General features: G+C 35.7%; 1 non-coding gene across 1 annotated transcript; it reads right to left on the bottom strand.

Moving 5' to 3' along the window:
• Positions 1-11004: 11004 nt before the first annotated feature.
• On the bottom strand, positions 11005-11111 carry LOC112636771. The gene has a single exon (XR_003122248.1). It is a non-coding gene; the product is annotated as a U6 spliceosomal RNA (small nuclear RNA).
• Between the last annotated feature and the right edge of the window lie 806 nt (positions 11112-11917).

Below are 11917 nucleotides of genomic sequence, written 5' to 3' on the forward strand. Positions count from 1 at the left end.
ATCAATTAGAGATGTAAAGGTTTTCCTTTAGGATAAACTATAGGCTTGGAATAAACAATAATTGGTACATTTGAGATTTTGAAATTCTCTTTTCTATACATGTGGCCAAGAAACATATGAAAGAAAGCTCAGCATTACTGATCATTAGAGAAATGCAAATCAAAACCACAATGAGATAGCATCTCACACAAATCAGAATGGCTATTATTAAAAAGTCAAAACACAACCGATGTTTTTGAGGTTGTTGAGAAAAAAGGAATGCTTTTACACTGTTGATGAGTGTGTAAATTAGTTCAACCATTGTGGAAAACAGTGTGGTTATTCCCCAAAGACCTAGAGGCAGAAATACCATTTGATCCAGCAATCCCATTACTGGGTCTATGCCCAAAGGAATATAAATCATTCTATCATAAACATACATGCACTTGTATGTTCATACAGCACTATTCACAATAGCAAAGATACGGAATGTCCATCAGTGATAGATTGAATAAAGAAAATATGGTACATATACAACATGGAGCCATAAAAGGAACAAGATCATGTCCTTTGCAGGGACATGGATAAAGCTGGAAACCATTATCCTCAGCAAACTAACACAGGAACAGAAAACCAAATACCATATGTTGTCACTTATAAGTGGGAGCTGAATGATGACAACACATGGACGCATAGTGGGGAGCAACACTCACTGGGGCTTGTTGGAGGGTGGGGAGGTGAGAGGAGGGGTAAATCAGGAAGAATAGCTAATACTGGGCTTAATAGCTAGGTGATAGGATGATCTGTGCAGCAAACCACCATAGTACATGTTCACCTATATACTGTTCACATAGTACATGTTCACCTAAAATAAAAGTTGGAAAATAAAAAAATAACTGTCTTCTCTAACACAAGGAGCTATTCTCCAATATTATGCATCATTTATTCATTTACAACTTATTTGGCCACTCAATTCATTATATATATATATGTATGTGTGTGTGTGTATATATATATATATGGGAGGATATATTGGACTTTGTGTCTCTTCCTAGTTCAAGAATAAAGATACTTTATGTGATTGGGTGATTGGGATATTAAAGCAAACTGTCTATCACATGACTGCTTATATGTTCCCTTGAGGCCAGGTCATTTGACTTTATATTCTTCATGTTATAAAATGGTCCCCCTAGCCCATCTATAACCCCAGGAGCCTTGCCTGCTGGTAGGGATGTATTATTTACAGAATCACACTCCTTGGTACTTTGTAGGTTGGTATTTATTAGTAATATGCCCTATAAGTGCCTCTGTCCAGTGGGCATTATGGTTCTTTCTGGTCAAGGTTCTTGGTATATTTGGAAGTGAACATGCAGTTGACATTTGCAGTCCCATATTCTCATCACAGTTTTCCCAGTTCAAGATGTCCTTGGTATTCAGTGCTGCACAGATATTCTTTGTAATGAATGGATGACAGTCCTTAATTGATCCTTACTTGTTTGTTTCCCACAAAGTGAGAATAAGTCCTGTATGCAATATGCAATATTTTAAAATTGTAATTTCAAAACATTAATGATTATTAATCTTATGATCAAATAAAGTGGTTATTAACTAGCAATTGTGTGCAACATTCTAATATTTGATTGTATGAATTAGATATGTCACACAACATGTGATTTTAATCCTTCAATCAATTATAAATGCTTACTCATATATTTCTACAATGTTACCAAATTTCAATCTGAATTTATAACATGAATCAGTCTTTCCTAATTCTCACACCCCTAAAATGTCAGCTGAGTAAATTATTTACCAATAATACACTTATCAGTGAGATAGCATAGCCTTAAGTTAAAGCATGACTTTATGTAACTTCTTTTCAACTTTCAGTTTATCCTAAACTGTTTACTTGGATTTTCCTCTTTTAATTCTTGTATTCATCTCTGTTGATCTTAGTATTCTGATAACAGATTCTAATAATTTCCCAACCATTCCCCAAAGCTTCCCCATATACAAAAGCTGAAATAAAAGAAAAAGGACAGTACTGTAACAAGGAAGGGGATAGAAAAGTCTTCATGTAGAAGACGATGCCCAAGTGGAATTTTGAAAAATGAGTACTAATTTGTCAAAAGTATGAAAGTAAAGGACATTTGTGGGTAACAGATACTTAAAATACTCAATGTGTAATTATTAATTCACTGATTCCATAAACATGCTTTGAAGTCCTGCTATGTTTAGGTCTTATACGAGATGTTGGAGCTAAAGATTTAGAAAAGAGTGTCCTAGAATTTATAGGGAGATTTGTAATAAGTTCAGCGCTTGATAGACAAAAATAGAATAAGTGTTATGCCAAGATTATATGCATGTACTCTGGACACTCACATATGGTCACATATATCAGCCTGGGAAGAGAGGTACTGAAGAGGTTCTGTATGAAATCATTTTGAAATCAATTTATTGACGTATAATTTATGTATAATAAAATGGACACATTTACTCTACAGATTGATGACTTTTGACATTCAGCTGTGAAATCTCCACCCCAATTAAGATGTAGAATGTCTCAATATTCTGTGAAATTCTGTCCCTTTGGAATCTTTCCTTGTGCATCTTTTCTTGCTAGTCCTTCTCGAATAAGTAATTTTTGAAATGAGTTTTTGACAGACTTTTCAGTAGTTATGTAAGAAGAACAAGAATTTGAGTAGTTATTTTAGAAAAACAAGAAGAGGCCGGGCGCGGTGGCTCAAGCCTGTAATCCCAGCACTTTGGGAGGCCGAGATGGGCGGATCACGAGGTCAGGAGATCGAGACCATCCTGGCTAACACAGTGAAACCCCGTCTCTACTAAGAAATACAAAAAATAGCCGGGCGAGGTGGCGGGCGCCTGTAGTCCCAGCTACTCAGGAGGCTGAGGCCGGAGAATGGCGTGAACCCGGGAGGCGGAGCTTGCAGTGAGCTGAGATCCGGCCACTGCACTCCAGCCTGGGCTACAGAGCGAGACTCCGTCTCAAAAAAAAAAAAAAAAAAAAAAAAAAAAAAAAAAAAAAAAAAAAAAAAGAAAAACAAGAAGAAAAAGCACCTCACTAAAAGCAGGGTTTCTGTCAAAGAGCATAAGAAAATGAGGCTAGAGAAGTTCATAATTAGATGATAAAGAACACTGAAAGATAATCTGTAGTACTTCCATGGGTTTAAAACAGGGTAAGTCATAATAGCAGTAAAGTTAATGATGATGATGATAATAATATTGTTGAGTATTTACCCAGAGATAGGCACTTACATGCATGATTTAATTTAACCTTGTAAAGAGGTTGCTTTTCTCATTTGTTAAAATTTGAGAAGCTAGAAACTCAGCAGTATTAAATGAATTGAAGATTCACAAATAGTAAGAGCTCCTGGGAGGTATTTACACAAAAACCGATGTCATCTTTCTTTCAACATGGTTTTTTTTTTAACATTAACAATAAATTGATGATAGTTGAAAGCAGCGGGGCTGGTGTCCAATTTGAGAGATAATTAGGAGGTGGAATCTACAGGGCTTAATAACACATGGTTGAGGGAAGGATTTGGTAAAAAGAGTATTGAGGATCATTTTCAACTTAGATGAGTAGATGATGCAATTACCCAAGATGAAGACAATTGAAAGAGCAACAGGATTGGAGAAGATGAGTTCAATGTTAGCCGTGCTGAATTTAAACATGAATGTGGAATGTGACTTCCAAGTGTTGAAGTATGGCAGGAATTTGGAAATACAGTTCTACATTTTGGAAAAAATTCTAGACTGTTAAAAAAGATGTGAGATCATTAGTATACACATTTTACTTAAAGCCAGAGAAAATGTAAATAATTAACAGAAAAAAAACCAAGATTAGAAAAACAAAACATTTATCTTTAGGGAATGTTGGGGAAAAACAAATCAAAGATAATATTAAGCAGAAAAACAACAAAAACTCCAAATAATAGAAAATAGTGTCTTGGAAATCAAGGGCTGGGTGGGTTCCAAGATGCTGTTTTTTAATGACATCATGAGAAGTGAACAGAGAAGTCATAGAGAAGGGAAAGAAGAAGAGTGATTAAATATGTACATTGCACTTTGAATCCAGGCAGTCACTGGAAATTTGCATGAAAGTAGTTTCTTTGTATTGGGGAAGAAGGTGAACTGCAATGCATGGAGATTTGAATAAGAAAAAGGGACTGTAGACAATGCATGTAGAAAGCTCAAGATGCTCAACTTTGAGGAGTGGAAACAGATGGGAATATGTTATAGGAAATCATAAAACTGAGGGAGTTGCTTTTTGCTTGATCCAGTTCCAAAATAAATAGCTACAAAAAAAAAAGAAGAAAAGAAAAACAAAAAATAGAAGAAAGAGGAAAAGAGGAATTAACCATGAAGAAGAGATACTTAATGCAACAAAATCTTTGAGGGTGTATGAGGGAATGGTGTTTGAGCACAGGTAGAGGGATAATGTAATGAGGGTGCTGTAACATGGCCATTTGTTAGACTGACAGCCTAGGTTGGAGAGCAGGCACTTTTTCCTGAGGCAATTTCCCCTGCCTTCTGTTTATGCAACTTCAGAGTGTGACTATTCTGTTGTGGGGTGAGGTGGAGGACTGCAAGGAAAACTACACTCTGAGGCTCACTTAAGGCATGTGCTGCCAGTAACACTTGTGAATGAGGTACAGATTTGGAGGCAGTAATTACAACATTAGCGTCGCAGAAAGCCCAGTGAAAAGTTTTTGGAGGGAAGAAACTTGTTTATAATGATTTCCTTCTGTTTTAGATTTTACTCTATAAAACATTATTTCCAAAATCAGAAACCTAGATGGCCTCTAATTCTTATTATTCACTGCTCAAGAGCTGTGCCTGTTTCCTCCTATTAAGTATGTTTTCTTGTGCTATTCTATTGCTTAGACTGTTTTCTTTGGTTCTTCCTATTGCATTCTCATTGAGTTTCCTTATCTTTTCTCACATTTGTTTCCTTGTGATAGTGCAGGGCTGAGTCTTCCTGGTTTCTTCAATGGCTAGCTACATTACACTTCTTTCACTGAAAACCTTCCCTTTTTTCTAGTGGGGACGGGCATATTGGTGTGGGAAATAGGAGAGGTGAAGAGAGAGAGAAGGGTGTGAATGGAAATAGTGAGTGGGGATTATATCACTAGACCTTTATCATCTGTCACTTTCTTTCCTGAAGTTTCAGTGATGACATTTCTGATAACATTTGTAAGAATGTAATAGACCTATTTTTCCTAATTTTTAATATGTACTTCAGTAAATTAAGGTTTACATCATACTATAAGTTCAAGAAGTTAAATGGGAAGAAACAATTCCCTAGTCAAGCTTGAGAATATATGAGAACTTAATTTCAATGCCATACAAAAATATTCTTTGTGTGAAATAGGCAAGAGTTATTTTTTGACATGTAAATAAAATATGTTTTACAAGCATGACAATAGACACATTTTATAACAGGATAAACATTATAAATAAGAAAGTAGAGCATAAAAGTATTGTGTGAGAGAAGTCAATGCCAATAAGAAATTATGAAGTTAACAAGAGGAAGAAAAAAACTGTTGTAAATAGATTGAACAAGATGCTCTGTTTAAAAAAAAAAAAAAAAAAAAAAAAAAAAAAAAAACAGATACAGATGTTGGTTAGAGAAAACATGGGTAAAGTTAAAGTAAAAAAAATAAACTTAGAATAGGTCATTAAATCTAGCTGTTTTAAAAATTGGAAAGTATAAGCAACATACTGGAGACTACAAATAATAATTTATTTATCTTTAAGTAGCATCAGTGGTGATTGAAAGAAAATCATAAAAAGGACCATGAAGTAAACATGACCTTTTTTTTTTAACTTGGTAAGGCACTTTTTATTTTATATCTCTTCAAAGAATGAAAAATGCAGACAAAAAGATGTTCAATATTGTGAATCATAAGGGAAGTGCAAATCAAAACTACACTGAGACACCACCTCAAACCTGTTGTGATGGCTACTATTGTAAAAACAAAACAAGTGATGGGGGGGGGTGTGGAGAAATTTGAACCCCTTCTCAGTATTAGTGGGAATGTAAAATGGTGCAGCCACTGTGGAAAACAGAATGGTGTGCCTCAAAAAATTAAAAATATAATTCCTACATGATTCAGCAATTCCTTTTCTGGGTATATACTCAAAAGAATTGAAATCAGGGACTCTAACAGGTATCTGTGCACCTATGTACATAGCAGCATTATTATTCATAATAGTCAAAAGGCACAAGCAACCCAAGTGTGGATTGCAATTGACATGATTGAACAAGCAAAATGAGATATATACACACACAAGGAAGAATTATTCAGCCTTCAAAAGGAAGAAAGTTTTGACCACATGGTATTACACAGATGAACCTCAAGGACATGAAGCTAAGTAAAACAAGTCAGACACCATGGGACAAATATTGTATGATTTCACTTACAGAAGCTACGTGGAATCGTCAGAATCATAGGGACAGAAAGTAGAATGCTGGGGGAGGAGGAAATAGGGAGTTATGTTTCATGGGTATGGAGATTCAGTTTTGAAAGATGAAAAAAGTTCTGGAGATGGTTCATGATGATGTCATGCTATGTATACTTTTACCACAATAAAAAAAAATAGTTTTATTTTAAAAGGCCAAAGGGTGATGAAAGTCCTCATTGCTTTATCCATCTCCAGGAACTTTCTTCCCCATTCAATTCATTAAAAGAACTAATTTTCAAATCTTACAATTCTCTAGGAAGCTGTTCCTGTGCAGTTTGCTCTCCCAAGGGACTATTGTCATGGAACAGAATTCCAGGCAGGTAATATAGGGCTTAGCCAACCCCAAATGCCAATCGGGCATTTGTGTGCTGTCTTTGAGAAGAAAGGAGCTGGCTGGGCCTGAGGGTAAAGGAACAAGAAGGTATGGATAGGGGCTAAGACCAACCTGGTGTTGGAATTTGTCCTTGTCAGCTGCAGGAAAAGTGCTGTCAAGGCCTGGACAGAGGCTCCAAATGCAGAAGTATATGTGCATGTGCCCATGTGTGCTTTCACTTATTTATGTGTTCATCTATTCATGTATTCAGTGAACACAATGAGCAGCTGCTGTATGCTGGGTACTGTTCTATCTAGTAGTAAACTAGCCTGGCTGGGCTTTGTCCTCATGGGAAAGATATAGTGAACGAGCTCACAGGCAAGCACATGTGTGTACAGTGAGCCCGCAACTGCCCTCTGATGGGGTACATCAGGCAAGTCTCATTTCTCTGGTAGCCACTGGGAGATGCACACAGATAAAGCCAACAGAGAGTCAGGAACAAGATGCAGGACAAGTTGGAGATATCATTTGTGCTCAGAATGCAGAGGCCCTTGCCAGCCACGCAAAGGTCTTAACCCTAGAGCAGCACGAAGCCATGAAGGATTCTAGGCAGTGAGAGGCATGGTGAGATTCATGTTTTGAGAAGTTCCCCCAGGCTGCAGTGTGAATACCTAGTAGAAAGGCAGGAGGCCAGGTGAGAGAGGAGCTGGCCTGCTCCAGGAGGTAGAAGCCTCTGGAGGTGTTAAGCAGGTAAAGTCTCCAGATTTGGTGGTAGTTGGATTAGTTGGAGAGGAAGTAAGAGGGGAGATTGAGACATGAAGCTGGAACAAAATCATGAGATTTGGTATCCATCAGTCTAACTATTCCACTTTCCTCTGTGTGATGTTGAGTAAACTTCTCACAGTCTTAGTTGATGTGCTTTTAAAATGAGAAAAGGAGCCACCTCGGCCTGTCTTTCTCTAGAGTTTCTGCTATAATGACTGGGTGAGATCATGTGAATACAGAGCTTTGTCATTAGGGGCAAGGTGTTGCAGGTTTATTGATGAGGATGTGGATGGTGATGGTGATGGAGAACATAATTCTGGTATTTAAGGGTTTGAGGAGTGCTGCATGTACTCCACTCAGGGCAGCATACTCAGAGCTTTATGCATATCGTCCAGTAGGATTTTGCCCCACATTTGGAGATACATGTTGTTATCCCCAAGATAATGAAGAAACAGCTCCAGGGACGCTTGTGCAAAGTCGCCCAGAGGAGGAGGGTCAGAAGGCAGATTCAAAACACAGTTTGTCTAGATTTAAAACTCTTGTGAGACCCACACCACCAGCCATTTAAGAAGGCAATTGTACTTTGAGATTTTATCAGTCTCAGTTGGCTTTGGGGCCAGGATGTGTGTTCATTCATTCATCAGTCCATTCAGAAAATATATATGGAGCCTAACATTTGGTAGCCACAGCCCAAGCCCATGAGAGGAACAGTGAACAAAACACCCATCTTTGCATGATTTTTTTATTGTGGTTAAAAAAAAAAAAAGACATGGCATGAATTCTACTCTCTGAATAAATTTTTCAGTTTACAGTATGTACAGTATTGTTAATTGTATGCACATTGTTGCACAGCACATCTCTAGAGTTTTTTCATTCTGCCTGACTGAAACTCTATGCACATTGCACAACTCCCCATTTCTCTTTCCTCCTAGGCGGTGGCAATCACCATTCTACTTTGTTTCTGTGAGTTTGACCGCTTTAGATATCCCACGTAAGTGTAATCATGCATCATTTCTCCTTACATGACTGGCTTGTTTCACTTAGTATAATGTCCTAAAGTTTCATTCATATTGTAGCATATGACATAATTTCCTTCCTTTATAAAACTGAATAATATTCCATTGTATATATTTACCGTATTTTATTTATCCACTCATCTGTTGATGTACGATTAGGTTGAATCCACATCTTGGCTATTATGACTAATGCTGCAATGAACATGGGAGCACAGCTAACTCTTTGAGATCCTGATCTCAATTCATTTAGGTAAATACTTTGAAGTGAGATTGCTGAATCATATGATAGTTCTCTTTTTAAAATTTTGAGGAAACTTCATACTGTTTTTCAAAGCAGCTGCACCATTTACTTTCCCACCAACAGTGCAGAAGGGTTCCAATTTCTCCACATCCTCAGCAACACTTGTTATTTTCTTTTCTTTTTTAAAAATATTTTAATTTAAATGAAGAGATTACATGTGAGTGTTTGTTACACTGTTATGTTATGTACTGGTGGAGATTGTGCTTCTAATTCACTCATTACCCAAATAGTGAGTGTTGTACCCAGTAGACAATTTTTCAGTCTTCCCTGTCCTCTCACCCTCCCCTGTTTTGGAGTCTCCAATGTCTACCACTTCCATCTTTATTTCCATGTGCACCCATTGTTTAGCACTGATTTATAAATGAGAACATGTAGTATTTGATTTTCTGTTTCTGAGCTACTTCATTTAAGTAATGACCTCCAGCTCCATCCATGTTACTGCAAAGGACATTCATTCCTTTTTGTGGCTCTGTGGTATTCCATTTTGTGTGTGTATGCGTGTGTGTGTGTGTATGTGTGAGTATACATGGTATTTAATATATATATAATACATGTATGTATATATGTATATTACATCAATAAATATTATTTATATAATTATATATACATATGTATATGTATTATATATTATAAATAATAATATAAATATTATTTATTGATGTGATATACCATATTAAATGTGATACATGTGCGCGTGTGCACACACACACACAGACATTTTCTTTATCCAGTTAACCATTGGATAGACACTTATGTTGGTTCTATGACTCTCCTATTGTGAATATTGCTGTGATGGACATACAAGTTCAGATGTCTTTTTTATAAAACAGTTTATTTTTCTTTGAAGAAATACCCAGTGTTGGAATTGCCGGGTTGAATGGAGTTCTATTTTCAGTTCTTTGAGATACCTCCATATTGTTTTTGTAAAGGTTGAACTAATTTGCATTCCCTCCAACAGTGTATGAGCATTCCCTTTTCTCTGCATCCACGCCAACATTTGTTATATTTGACTTTTAACTCTAGTCATTCTGACTATTGTGAGATGATATCTTATTGTGGTTTTAACTTATATTTCTCTGATGTTTAATGATGTTGAGCAATTTTTATGTTTCTTTTTCACTTATTATTTCTTCTTTTGATAAATGTCTGTTCATGTCTTTGCTAGTTTTTAATGAGGTGTGTTGTTTGTATCTTATTGAGATTTTGAATTCCATATAGATTCTGGATATTAGTCCTTGTGAGAGGCATAATTTGCAAATATTTCTCCCATTCTGTAGGTTGTCTGTTTACTCTGTTGATTATTTATTTTGTTGTATCGAAGACTTTTAGTTTAATTGAATCTCATGTCTATTTTTATTTTTGTTTCATTTGATTTTGGAGTATTCATCATAAGTTATTTGCCTAGACCAATCTCCAGAGGAGTTTTTTTCTAGCTTTCTTCTAGAATTTGTATATCTTCAGGTCTTACTTTTAGTCTTTCATCCATATTGCCAATTTTTGTATAAAGTGAAAGATAAGGGTCGATTTTCATTCTTCTGCATATGGCTAACCAATTTTCCCAACAACATTTTTTGAATAGGACGTCCTTTTCAGATTTGTTATTTTTGTCAACTTTATTGATGATCAGTGGGTTGTAGGTACGTGGCTTTATTTCTGGGTTCTTTATTCTGTTTCACTGATCAATGCATCTCTTTTTGAACCAGTACCACATTGTTTTAGTTACTAAATTCTTGTAGTGTAATTTGAAGTCAGGCAATATGATGCCTCTGGATATGTTTTTCTTGTTTAGTAATTCTTTGGCTCTTTGGGCTCTTTTTGGGTTTTGTGTGAACTTTAGGACTGTTTTTTTTTTTTTTCTAATTCCATGAAAAATGATGTTGGCAATTTGATAGGGATTATGTTGAATCTGTGGATTATTATGGACAGTGTTTTCATTTTAATTATATCAATTTCTTCCTACCCATGAGCATGGGATGTTTTCCATTTGTTTGTCATCTATGATTTCTTTCATCAGTGCTTTGTAGTTTTCTTTGTAGAAATCTTTCACCTCCTTGCTTAAATGTATTTATAGGTATTTCATCTATTTGTTACTATTGTAAATGAGATTGAGTTCTTGATTTGGATCTCAGCCCGAATATTACTTTTTAAAAATAGGAAGTTTCCTGAGTTTGCATATTCTCCTCTCACGGGGACCATGCTAATCTTTCCTGTAGCATTCTAATTTTAGTATATGTGCTGCTGAAGAGAGCACCAAACATTACTGATGTATAAAAATGCTACTGACTTTTATACATCAATTTTGTAAGGTTCATTTGCTCTATAGTCACTTATGTCTAGAGTTTCTTTGTTGATTTCCTGCCCCAATAATCTGGTGATATCAGTAGGGTGTTGAGTTACTCACTATTATTTTATTGGTATCAATCTGTTTTTCTGGTCTAGTAGTATTTGTTTTATGAAACTGGATGCTCCAATGTTGGGTGCATATATATTTAGGATAGCTAAATCTTCTTCTTGTATTGAACCCTTCATCATTATCTAATATCCTACTTAGTGTAATTTTTACTGATATTGGTTTATAGTCTGTCTTATGTGATATAAAGATGGCTGGTCATGCTCATTTTTGTTTTGTTTTCCATTTGTATAATATGTCTTTTTTTACCCCTTTACTTTGTCTGTAGTAGATTTTAGCCAATAGTAACTATCTTGTAGGTAGCAAGTTGTTGTGTCTTTTTTTCTTTAAAATACAATTTTCCATTTTGTATGTTTTAGGTAAAGCATTTAGGCCATTTATATTCAAGAAGAATATTGATATGAAAGGTTTTGTTCCTGTCATAGTGTTGCTAGCTAGTTGCCTTGGAGTTTCAATTGTGTAATTGCTTTATAAGAGTTGTGAGATTTGTAGTTAGGTATCCTTTTATGATAGTGAATATCATCCTTTTTGTTTCCATGTTACAAATCCTTTGAGTATTTTCATTTGACGAGTCTAATGGTAACACATTTTCTTTGTAGTTATTTGTTTGAGAAAGACTTTAGTTTTGCTTCATTTTTGAAGTTTTG

Source organism: Theropithecus gelada, chromosome 12, assembly GCF_003255815.1.
Source record: "Theropithecus gelada isolate Dixy chromosome 12, Tgel_1.0, whole genome shotgun sequence".
In the NCBI taxonomy this organism is placed as follows: domain Eukaryota; kingdom Metazoa; phylum Chordata; class Mammalia; order Primates; family Cercopithecidae; genus Theropithecus; species Theropithecus gelada.